Raw genomic sequence first — 12,629 nt, 5'->3', positions numbered from 1 at the left:
GGTTTATCAAAAACCATTTAGCAAAACTTAGAACAGATACCCAGACACCTCTTTGGGCTTCAATTCTAGGATTTTCCTATAAACCACATAACTTCAAAGAGCAGAAATGAAAGTCTAGGTCGTAATAATACAACAAATCACTTATTGTGGTTCTAGAGATGTTACTAATAAAAGAATTATGAGTAAAAAATAAAGATGGTGGAATTATATTAAAGTGAGAATTATGGACAAGTTCTTTGAAAATCTGAGATAAAAAAGAAAATAAATTATTCACAGCATTGAAATGCAGAGATTCTTAACAATCACTTTTGGTATTTCTCATGCTGTATTCATATATGCCACCCAAATGTGAAATTTCAAATACAGTGTGCATGAATAAGCTGATAAAATACCTTAAAGCAGAATACATTTCAGTATTCATTGCTAAATGGTTTTGCCAAGGAAATTGACTCGATAATACTTCATGAAAAGTGCCGGCTATTATCATGTAATTTCAAAGTCTAGTCTAAAACTGTATTAGTATTTCAAGAATGGAATAAAAAAATACAACCTTTACATTTTTAAGTCATTTATTTCCTTTCTGTCCTTTCCTTCCCAGGATTAAGTGAAAGTTAAGTCTTGAAATTCCAAATAAATTATTTTTGTCATAGCTTTTTACGTATATGTCAGTTATAAGTCATATCTGGATACAAATTCTTATGAACAAATGGGTTGTGAGGAGACAGAAATAAAAGTAACTGCATGAAAGACCAAATGTAATTTAAAAATTACTCCTCATTCATTTAGTGAGGAGTAAAAAGCTTATTAAAATCAAAAATTATAGTCTCAGTGGGTTAAGTCTTAAATCCGTAAATTTTAGAGGTATTTTATTGCATAGCTATTCTTCTAAGTGATGAGGACCATAAAGAGCTTTCAAACAGCCTCTCTTATTGTAGGCTTATTATATACTTAATTGCTTTCTCTAAAAAATGAAACTGATCTGTAAGTTAATAAGCAGATAGGATAATTTCTAACTTAGATCCCTAATTCCAAGCCCACTTGAAAACTATACAAAGAAAAATAGACTTGGAAGACATGATATATCAGCAGATGATGATTGTTTCAGCCCCAACTAACAGGGGTGGCAACAATGTAGGTTAAGTCACCGATCAAAATCCAATCTCTGCAAGCTTCTTAGGTTTCTCTTTTACTTTGGCAAAATGGGAGCATTAACGTTAAAATGCTTCTTAATAACAAAAGCTAGTAACAAAATTATCTATTAAGATAGCTGTGTCGGGATTCTGCAGATAGCACCTTATTTTCTGTAGAAATATGGAGTTTATAAAGAATTTCTACAGAGTTCTGGTAATATATTTCGGACTGAATTGATGCTCAGAGAAGCAAAATGACATTCCCAAGCACAAAAAAACTAATTAATTTCAAATAGAAATAAAATTCAGACTTTCTTTCCTCTATAGCATGAGTCTCATACACTGGACATGCAGGATAAATATTTAAGTAATTAAATACTGCTTCTTTTATCACAACCTTTTCTCCTTCCCTATAATCTAAAGTATAATTCCCTCTGGAATATATGACAAAAAATGGAATAGAACACCTTATAAAGAAAGCAATGCGAGTTCCAGTGCTGATATGGTTATGTGAACCACAACAGTCCAACTCTCCTGCTGATAACAATTATAAATTCCAGACAAATAGAAAAAAGACAGCTACCTTTTGTTTACTACGGAGAGTAGACAAAAGTAAATAGACTTTGGAAAGGAGTCAAAGAATGGAGAAGCAACAACATGAGGGTGTTTCAGGGCTTTTTTTCCTTTGGTAGTATTCGAAGGTGAACCACAGCTGCGAGTGACACAGTGTGAGCAGCTAAAGCTCCAATATCTCAACTTTTTCTGTCTACAGGAAACAAGCAAAGGAACATAAGTGGGCTGGGGGTATGGACAGATGGACGACAGCTGGGGAAAAACTCTTAATTCTGGGAATGAATTCACAAGTCTCAGCCTAAACATATGTACAGGACTGACTCAATGGAGTGATGTTTCAAGAAACTGAACTGAGACCTGAGCCGCTATCCTCAGAAGGTGAGACAGAACTTATAATCTAAATATAACTAGATTAGATGACTACTTAAAGAAAAACAAGAACATTTTCCAGAGAATTATAGCAAAAGCCACAGGAAACAATAAAGCATTCACAATTTCCCTGGCATGACCCAAAAGTAACTGACATACAAAGAATCAGGAAAGATCAGCCATTTGAAAAGACAACAGATGCCAACGCAAAATGATGTAGATGTTGAAATGATCAGACAAGACTTTAAAGCAACTATTAAACTATGCTCCAAGGAGTGAAAGAAAATATATTAGAAAAGATAGGAAATATCAGCAAAGAAATAGAAAACAACAAAAGAAGTTTAGAATTAAAAAACAGAATATCTGAAATTAACACACGCAATGATGGACTCAGTAGCAGCATGGAGATGATGGAGGAAAATATCAGTGAACTAGAACATAGATCAATAGAAATTACCGATCTGAAGAATAGAGAAAAAATAAGATTGAAAAAAATGAATAGAGCCTCAGAGAACTTTGGGACAATATAAAAAGGCTTACCATATGTGTAATTGGTGTCCCAGAAGGAAAAGAAAGAGGTAGGAACAGAAAAAAAGATAAAAAACTAATGGCCAACAAACCTTAAAAATTTAGATAAAGATGTACATTTACAGATTCAAGAAGGGAAGTAACTCCCAAGCAGGATAAATCTAAAGAAACTCATGTCTATAGAAATCGGAATCAAATTACTAAAAATCAAAGACAAAGAGAATATCTTGGAAACAGAAAAAAATGAACAGTACATACAAGAGAATAATTTAAATGTCTGCAGATTTCTTGGTATCATATACACAAATTAACTCACAATGGATCGAAGACCCAAATGTAGGAGATCAAACTATAAAACACTTAGAAAAAGCTGTAAGTGTAAATCTTCATATCTTTAGATTAGATAATTCTTTTTTAGAGATGACAACTAAAACACAAGCAATCAAAGAAAAAAATAAATTGGACTTCATCAATATTAAAAACTTTGTGCTTTAAAGGACACTCTCAAGAAAGTGAAAGGACAACGATCACAATGGAGAAATACACTAGCAAATCAAATATCTCATAAGGGAGTGGTATATAATTCAATAGTAAAGAAATAACCAAATTTCAAAAATAGGCAAAGGATTTGAATAGACATTTCTCCAAAGAAACTATGCAAATGGCCAATAAGCACAAGAAAAAATGCTAAAAGTCATTAGTCATAGGAAAATGCTAATCAAAACCATATTTCGATACCACTTCACACCAACAGATGGTACAAGTGAGCCGTCATAGACAGCACACAGATTCTTTTTATGTGCATTATAATAAATTTTTGTCTACCTCAATTTCACAAAGATATCTTCCTATCTTTTACACTAGAAGTTTTATAGTTTTAGTTTTTTTATTTAGGTCCATGATTCACTTTGAATAATTTCTTTGTATGAGGTGAGGCGAGGATTGATGTTTATTTTTTTCCGTAAAGATATTCGGTTTTTTGGCACTAATTTCTTGAAAAGATTTTCCTTTCCCCATTCAGTTGTGTTATCACCTCGATATTAAGTTTTGTCAAAAGCTTTTTCTGCATCTATTTTTTTGAAAATATGCATGATACGTTTATTCCTTTAGAGGAATTTAAATTAAAAACACTATGATATATCACTATAAACTCTTTAGAGCAGTTGAAATTAAAATTACTATACCAAATGTTGACAAATGATCATATGGGCTTTCTTCTTTATTCTGTTTATATAATGAATTATACTTGTCTTTTTAAAACACGTGAAGTATCATTGACACATAAAATGCTGTACATATTTAATGGATATAACTCAATAGGTTGAGGATAAGGATACACCCATGAAACCATCACCACCGTCAAAGCCATAGACATATCCATGACCTCTCTAAGTTTCCCTCCACCTGCTCATTACTGCTACTAGTACTGCTACTACCATCATTATTTTTATTTCTGTGTAGTAAGAACACTTAACATAAGATCTACCCTCTTAGCAAATTTTAAGTATATCATACAGTATTGTTAGCTATAGGCACTTTGCTATGTAGTAGATCACAGGACTTACTTATCTGGCATAATGTGAAATATAAAATAAAAATACATACAATGAACTTTATCAAAATAAAAATTTTGCTCATAAGAAAATAAATATGCAAATGACTGAGAGGAAATATTTGCAATGCAAATATCAACGCATATATCAGACAAAGGACTTGTATCCAGAATATATTAAAAACTCTTCCAACTGAATCACAAGACAGACAACTCAATTAAAACCATTGTCTATATTTGAACATGTTTCCTGGAAGATATACAAATGGCCAACAACATATGAAAATATGTCTAATATCTTTAGTTAGAGGAATTCAAAGAAAAAAACAGCATGATATATCACTACATACCCTTTGGAGCAGTTGAAATTAAAACGACTATATCAAGTGTTGGCAGAATATGTGGAGCAACTGTAACCATCGAACATTGCTGGGCAGAATGTCAAATGTTACAATGTACATTGAAAAGAGTTTGAAATTTTCCTAAATAGTTGAAAATACACCTCCCAGATGACCCAGCTATTCCATTCCTAGGCATTTACCCAAGAAAAATGAAAACGTGTCCCCACAAAACTTGTATATGAATATTCATGGAAACTTTATTTGTAGTTGATGAAACCTGCAAACAATTTAATGTCCATCACAAGATAGTCAATAAGCAAACTGTGGCTAATTGAATGTTACTCAGCAATATAAAGAAAGGGACTATTAGAACATGTGACAGCACGGATGAATTTGAATGGAAGAAGCCAGATATGAAAAAAGCTCATACTGTATGATTCCATCTATGTAAAGTTCTAAAGACGGCTTGTATTCTACAATATCAGAAATCAGATAGTGATTGCTTGGGGACTGGTTGGAAGAAGGGAAGGATTACAAAGAGGCTTGAGAAAAATTGGGGGTTGGTAAAATTGTTCATCTTCTTGATTATGGTAAAAGGTTCACAGATATATACATATGTCAAATTAGCTGAACTATAGATTTTAAATAATTTGCAGTTTACTTCACATTTATTATACTAACAATAAATTTGTAAATAAAACCAGAAATAAGAGTGAAATGAAGTAAATTATTCAGTAAAGAGTAAGTTCTTTTCAATTTATCTCATTTAGTTTTTCAGACAACTTTTTTATAACTGTTAGATCTGGTGATAACTGTAATCAGTGAATTTTGACACATTTCTCATAATCTTTTAGATATGATAGGAAAATATGAGCCATATAGTTAGATGGACTCGTTTGATAGTTTGAGCGTGGGTAATGTATCACTTGTCAAATTTTACAAGAAAATGATGGATTGGAAAAGAAACAGTTAGCAGGCGGTAAAAACTCACTCCCTCCATCTAGCAAATACTTTCACCCTTTACTTTTATCCCTACACCAGGCAAGATGGAAATCTGTTCAAATTAATTAGATTCAAGGCAGTAATGGCCCTTATGGGAAGGAGATCACTGTACACGTTAAGAGTAAAAACAGTCATTTACTTCTGTCTCTATAATTTCTTCTAAATTGTTAGATATGTGAGTTGTCTCAGGCTGACACTTCCATATAGATCCATTGTTTCGAGCTCTCTCTTCTACCTTCTATTTTGAGGTAGCTCAGAAAGTAAGTTCACTTGATTATCTTCCTTTTTTCTCTCCCCTCCTGTTCCTCCTCCTCCTCTTCTTCCTTCTCTTCCTTCCTCTTCTCTGTCCTCTCTTTTCCTCTCTCCCTGTCTGTCTCTCTTTTTTTCTTTTTTTGATGAAGATTAGCCCTGAGCTCACATCCACTGCCCATCCTCCTCTTTTTGCTGAGGAAGACTGGCTCTGAGCCAACATCCATGCCCATCCTCCTCCACTTTATATGTGGGACACCTACCACAGCATGGCTTGTCAAGCAGTGCCATGTCTGTACCTGGGATCCAGACTGGCGAACCCGGGGCTGCCGAAGCAGAACATGCGCACTTAACCACTGAGCCACCAGGCCAGCCCCATCTTCCTCTTTTACTAATACATTCTGTCCTCATCCATACTGAAGAAGAATTAAATTGACCCACTAGGATGTTGAAGTACTTCATCTCTTCCCTCCTACTTCTCTCCTTTTTTGTACTAAACTAGGGAACTTGAATTTTATCCTGAAAGCTGTTAGAAGCCAATGCATATTTTTTAAGAAACAGAATTACTTGATTAATTTTACAGTTTTGAAAGATAAGTTTACCTGGGAGGTTATATTGGGAGAGGATAAGAGAGAGACAAAAATAGTACAAACAAAATAGTACAAAAAAAAAAAATACTACAGAGATCCAGTCCTGAGCAATAGAACAAATAGGGTGAGCAGGAAAGGAGAATAACGGTATCAGAGGACATCATTGTTTCCGCATTCAGTGATGGAATAAATGGAGAAATAACACACAGAGAATACACAATAAATGATAGCTAGCTATAAGATGATGTATTGTGGATACATGAGCTGTGAGTATGTTTAGCTAGAAGTATAGATGGAACTCCCAAGTGGAGATATCTATGGGGTAGTTGACTATATAGGTCTGCAGTTCAGAGAGTTTTCAACTAGAGCTGGAAACATTTAACCTGCAGATGATAGTTGAAACCAAGGGACAGGATGAGGTCATCTAGGGTCCCTTTAGTGAACAAGGTAAAGAGCTAAGGATAGGCTACTGGAAATGCTGATATTGAAGGGTTAGTGTAAGAAAAAGAATCCAGAGAAAATGAAGGCGAATCTGAGAGGCAGAAAGAAAGCCAGAGGAGAGGGTTGCCACAGAAGCTCAGAGAGGAAAAATATTGGGAAGATGCAATGGCCAACAGTTTCAAATGCCAACTTGGAATTACCACATTTCAAGTGAAGCAACTAAAGTGTTTAATCTAGAAAAGGTAAAACCATAAGGTAAGAGCAGAAATAAATGCAGAGTTGGTTTTCTAATATCTGGAGACAAATCATGTATAAATAGTAGATTGGTTTTTTGTGGCTTCAAAACCAAGGTGTAGAAGGTCCGGAAAGAAGGATTTCAGCTCAACTTAAGGAAGAAAAATTCTGCATTTTGGGAAAACTATCTGAGGATAAAATAGGCTGCGCTCGTGGAAGTTGTTAGACTAGATTGTTGGGCCACACGTCAGAGGACCAGAGATCCGTGTACAGAGACACCAAATATCTATCAGCATCGTCTAGAAGTACTTAATAAATAGTGGGTTGAACAAGAGGTAATCGGAAATATTTAGCCATATTTAATCAATAAAAATGACAGTTTTATATGGTTCTATCTAATATTTACTGAATAAAAATCAGATGAATAAATAAGGAATAAATGAATATTGGGCTAGGAAGTCCTTTTGATTTTCAATCAATAAAAATATAGCTCTTTTTAAAAAATTAGTTCTAAAAACTCTAAGAGAAATAACACAAATTGACCACAGAGTTTGCCAGAAGGAAAAATGTTCCCTTCTTCCTTTAAGCGGAAATTTTTGAAGGGGTCTAAAAGCAATATCCTAGTTATTATGTATATATTTATTTACTTTAGTAAATTAATTCAGAGATATTGCATTGAAAATCCATTGTAAGTTTTATAAACTGAAAAGCAAAATTATTTTATTATTATTATTGTTATTATTATTAACACTAAAAAAAGAAAAAATGTTACTTAAATGTACCTCTAAGTCAGGAAATGCAATAGCAGAATACAATTCTTTTTTAATTTAAAAATAAAAAAATGTTATTTACCAATTCTGCTTATATGATTCAATCTCCATCGGCTTTTATCATCCGCTTATAAGGATCTTGAGCTATTCAGAAGGAAAGAAATTGCTAGTTGTTGATTTTTTTTAATGATTCTGAGTTACTATGAGCATAATTTCCTCATGTTGTTGCCTGGGAGTCATAAATGTCAGCACAAGTGCAATTTTTTGTTCTTATTTTGATTTCTATTGACTAAGCCTTTCCCTTTTCAGCCACTTAGCGTCACCCTATCACAACCCAAATTATAGTCTAAATTACAAAGACAAAGTGCTCCTTTCCTCAGTCACAATGGAATGCAGACTCCACGGAGCAGAAATTGTTCCCTAGGGCATACAGTAGCCAGTCTTTCTTTTCTTTCACATTCCTCATTCAAGAGAATTTCAGGCAAAATTGTGTGATAGGAAAATGAATATTTTGCTTCTTTGACATTTTGGTACATTTATAATCCAAATTATTTTCATCATTCTGTTAGGAATCTGATTAATTATCAGTATATCTAACATCTGAATACAAAACTAAGTAAACACATGGTTAATTATTAATAATACGCTCAAGTACACATAGCCATTTTCTGGATCCAGATGTTATTAACTGCAAGCACTTCACTTGACATTTGCTCCACCTAGAGTCATCTCTAGATGAGATATTAATCATGGTGTCATCTTGCTTAAAAATCTTCTAAGTAGTTTTATTTCCTGAAGGGAAATACTTGTCCAGTCTCCTTATTCCGATATTTAAGGCCTCCATGATCTGGCACTACATTCCTGACTCTAGGCACATTGCAGTCACTCGTTGCCATTCTCCAACTGCATCTTACACAGTCTTGACTCTACCCCTTTGCCCACTCTGTTATTTCTACCTGAGATACCCTTGCACTTCAGTTTACAATGCATCTTGGATGCGTCTCCAAAATCATTTCCTCTGTGAAACCTGCTATGAAATAGACAACATTTTAAACACAAAGCATTGAAAGTCAGAAAGGTTTTATCATTCTCTGTTTAATATCTCCTAAGTGTGGAGAAATGTTTCCTATAATCCATGTCCCCCACAGCATTATTGTCTCTCATGTTTCATTATCTATAGCTAAGTCACAGAACATCCCTAAACTAATTATTAACAAGATGAATGAGTGGACACCATAAATGGTTGAGCCATTCATGGGAATGGGAGAAGAATAAACAGTTCAATAAAACCAGTGTTATAAGAAGGGAGGAGTAGATTTTGGGTGGGCCTTCAATATTGTTTTCAGCTCTTTGCAATGCAAAATTAATTGCTATCTCTGTAAATTCCAGTTGCATTTTCTTTAAATAGTTATCAGAGAAAACCTATTCCAGTCAGCCTGAGATAGAGATAAGGAACAGAGTTGAGATTTCATCTCTTTATCCTGGTATCTGGCATACATTGGGCACCAAGAAAGGTCTGTGGAAGCAAATCTTATCTGCATAACCATGACTGGTATTCTTCAACAACAGAATCATGACTCTGTACCCTACGTCAGGAAGGCAATACATGGAAGTTAAAAGGAGAAGAAGAGCATTTGTGTATGCACACTGCTGGAGCTCACAGTCCTGTTTCTGATGCTATTCGTGTTACTTCCTAGCGGTGTGAACTTTGGCAAGTTACGTAAGTTCCATAGCTTCGCACTTTCCATCTGTAAAATGGAATGACTTCATATGAAAATAAAGTATAGTAAGACTTAAGTGAATCAATATTTGTAAATCACTCCAGTGACAGAGACTTAGTAATTAGTAGCTATAGTTAGTATAATCTCCTTGTATCAGAAAGCCATGGCTATTTTAGTCAGTGCAGGGTATGGAAATAAAATAAGCTTCCTGGAGCATGTACCCTTTCTACAAACAAAACTGAGCCAAGTTCCATGTGGATAGATGGGCCTAGCAAGACACATTTGCCTTTTAATAACTTTCATGGCAAACAAACTTAGCAAGATTGATACACTCTGAATTCTCCCATTATCTCTTCTGAATTTAAACCGACAAACAGTTCAAAAGATTTTTTTTGTTTACTCTTTTCAAAGAAACATTGACTCTAAACTTTATGTGAAAAAGGAGAAAACCAGACACCCCAAAGTGAAAGCAGGGAGGGGAGTAATGTGAGATATGAAAGGAAAAGTCAGAATATTTACCCCTCACGCGTTCACAGTGGTTTGAGTAAGGCTTTGTAAAATCAAATTTGGAAGGTGGAATCCTAAGCTTTTAATATTTGACAGGAAAAAAATTATAATGAAATTTGTGAAAGGAACTAAGAGGTAAAGTTTAATGTCTGTCACATTATATTTAACAGAGCAGTAAACTCAGCTATTTAGCAACTGCATGTTTATCCAATGGTTTTTAAAACCGGAATTTGTAATTTTCAGGAATTCAATAAAGTTTCCAGTTAACAAAACAACTCTTACTTTTACTCATATCTAACCTAATCACGGTTTGTCAATTATTACCGTAAATGGTGGCACTTAAAGCAAATGTTTAACTCTAAGTTATGTCAAAGCACTCTTCAAAGCGGTATAATTTGTGTTAAATCTGCAAAGGACTGCATTTAATGGTCCCTTTCAGACATGGCCTCTTAGTTGCTGGTACAATCTAGTAATGAATGTAGAACAAACCAATGTCAAGTTTTTCCATTCAAAAAGCCGTAGGGACGCTATCTCTCCACGCTGATCTTAGATTCATCTGATTATTGTGCCTTTGTAGCAGTCCTGAGTCCCTTCTTCCTTCTTCATTATGTTCCTGGTTGGCCCCTTCTTATATTCATGTGACAGTAGCTTGGTCAGTAAAATTCCAGTGAAAGTAACCTAAAATTTGTGCTTATTTTTTCCCCCCTCATGCAATCTGCAAGATGCCCTCTTTGTAGAAGAATGTCTGGTCCCCTGCTCCCACAGCATCTTGTTCTCTAGTCAGCCAGTTGTTTGTAATACTCCTAAGCCAATCTCTAAGCAAGCTCATTCGCTCATTACTTAATCAGTCAATTAGTTCATCTATTCAACAAATATTTATTGAGCGCTTAGTATGTGAAAGGCACTGTTGTACTTACTGGAGATACACAATGAACAAAATAGATAAAACTTCCTTTCCTCGTGAAGTTTTCATTTCACAAGAGGGAGATAGACAGTAAATAAATGTAAACGTAGTATGACAAATAGTCATATCCCCCAAATTCTTTGGAAAACTTAAAGGAAGAGAATAGGGAGTGTTGGCTGGGAGGAGGTTGTTGTAAAATCAAATATAGTGAACAGGGAAAGCCTTACTGAGAATGTGGCATTTGAGCAAAGAGCTTGAAGAGGTGAGGGAGTAAGCCAGATGCATAAATGAGGGAGGTGCCTTGCAGATAGAGGGAAGAGCACCTGCAAAGGCAACCAGGCAGGAGAATACCTGGGAAGTTCGAGAAAAACAGAGAAGTGACTGTGCCAGGAACAGAGTGAGTCAAGTGGAGGTCAGAAAGGGACCTTGTCAGCCTTTGTAAGCCATTACAAGGACGTCCTTTTCCACTTTGAGGGAAATACAAAGCCAATCGAGAGTTTTGTGCAGAGGAGTGACAGGATCTAACTTACAGTTAAGCGCGTCACTGTGGTTGGTATATTAAGAGTAGATTGTGAGCAGGCAAGTGTGAAAACAGAAGCACCGGCTAGGAAGCTATTGAAATAGTTCAGGTGACAGATGATGGTGATTGGTGAGTAGTTCAGGTAAAAAGTTGCGTTGGAAGTAATGAAAAGTGGGGGGGGAAGGTCTGTATATATCTTGAAAGTAGAAACTATAAGATTTGCTGATTGATTGGAGACAGTATATAAAAGAGAGAACTCAAAAATGTTTACAAGTCTTTTTGGCTTTGTAATTTACTGGTACAGAGAAGATTTGTGGGCATAAACGGATAGAGGGAAGATGTGGAAAACCAGAAGATAGATTTGGGGCAAGTTTATTTATAGAAGTATAGGAGACATCGAAATGTGGATGTGGGTTTGGCAGTTGGTTATATGAGTTAGGGGAAGAGATGTGGATCAGAGATACGAATTTTGGAGTTCTCAGTTTATGGATGACAATCTATGAGACTAAATGAGATTCCCAAAAGTGTGAATGTATATAGAAAAGAAAGCAGTCTGTAGCAGCTTTAGGATACCTTTAACATGTCAAGTCTGGGGAGACATGGAAAAATCAGCAAAGGAGATTGAGAGAAGCAGTCGATAAAGTGGGAGGCAAATCAGGAAATGTATTGTTCTGGAAGCCAGTGAAGGAAGTGTTTAAAGGAGGAAGAAATGATTACCTACGTCCAATGCTGCCAATAAGGTCAAGCATGATGAAGACTGAAAATTGACCATTGGTTAGCAATATGATCAATACTTCTTCTCACTGGAGAGAAGAAGCAAATGATCAAACTGGACAACTAGACATGCGGCCTTATTTAATATCCTCCTGATGTAACCCTGGCTCCCATAGTTTCCATGAACTGAACTGATTTTGGAATTCTTTATTTTATTTTACTATACTCCAGTAATCAATTCCTTATGGCTGTGTCTTATCTCATTTCATATTGGTATTTTCAAGTCAATCTTTTAGAAAAATTGTATGAGGAGCTAAGTCAATATTATTATCATTGTCTTGTAGAAAATACAGTTTCTAGAGAATATAAATGTTTCATTGTCACACTTCTGGTTAGTGCCAAAGTTGTGACTTCAGCTCAGGCCTATTGAAATCTAGAACCTTACCCTGCTCCATTAATTTCCACAAAGAGAGAGCCTGAAAAC

This window comes from Equus caballus, chromosome 19 (genome assembly GCF_041296265.1).
Source record: "Equus caballus isolate H_3958 breed thoroughbred chromosome 19, TB-T2T, whole genome shotgun sequence".
Taxonomy (NCBI): Eukaryota; Metazoa; Chordata; class Mammalia; order Perissodactyla; family Equidae; genus Equus; species Equus caballus.
This window is presented reverse-complemented; position numbering follows the sequence as displayed.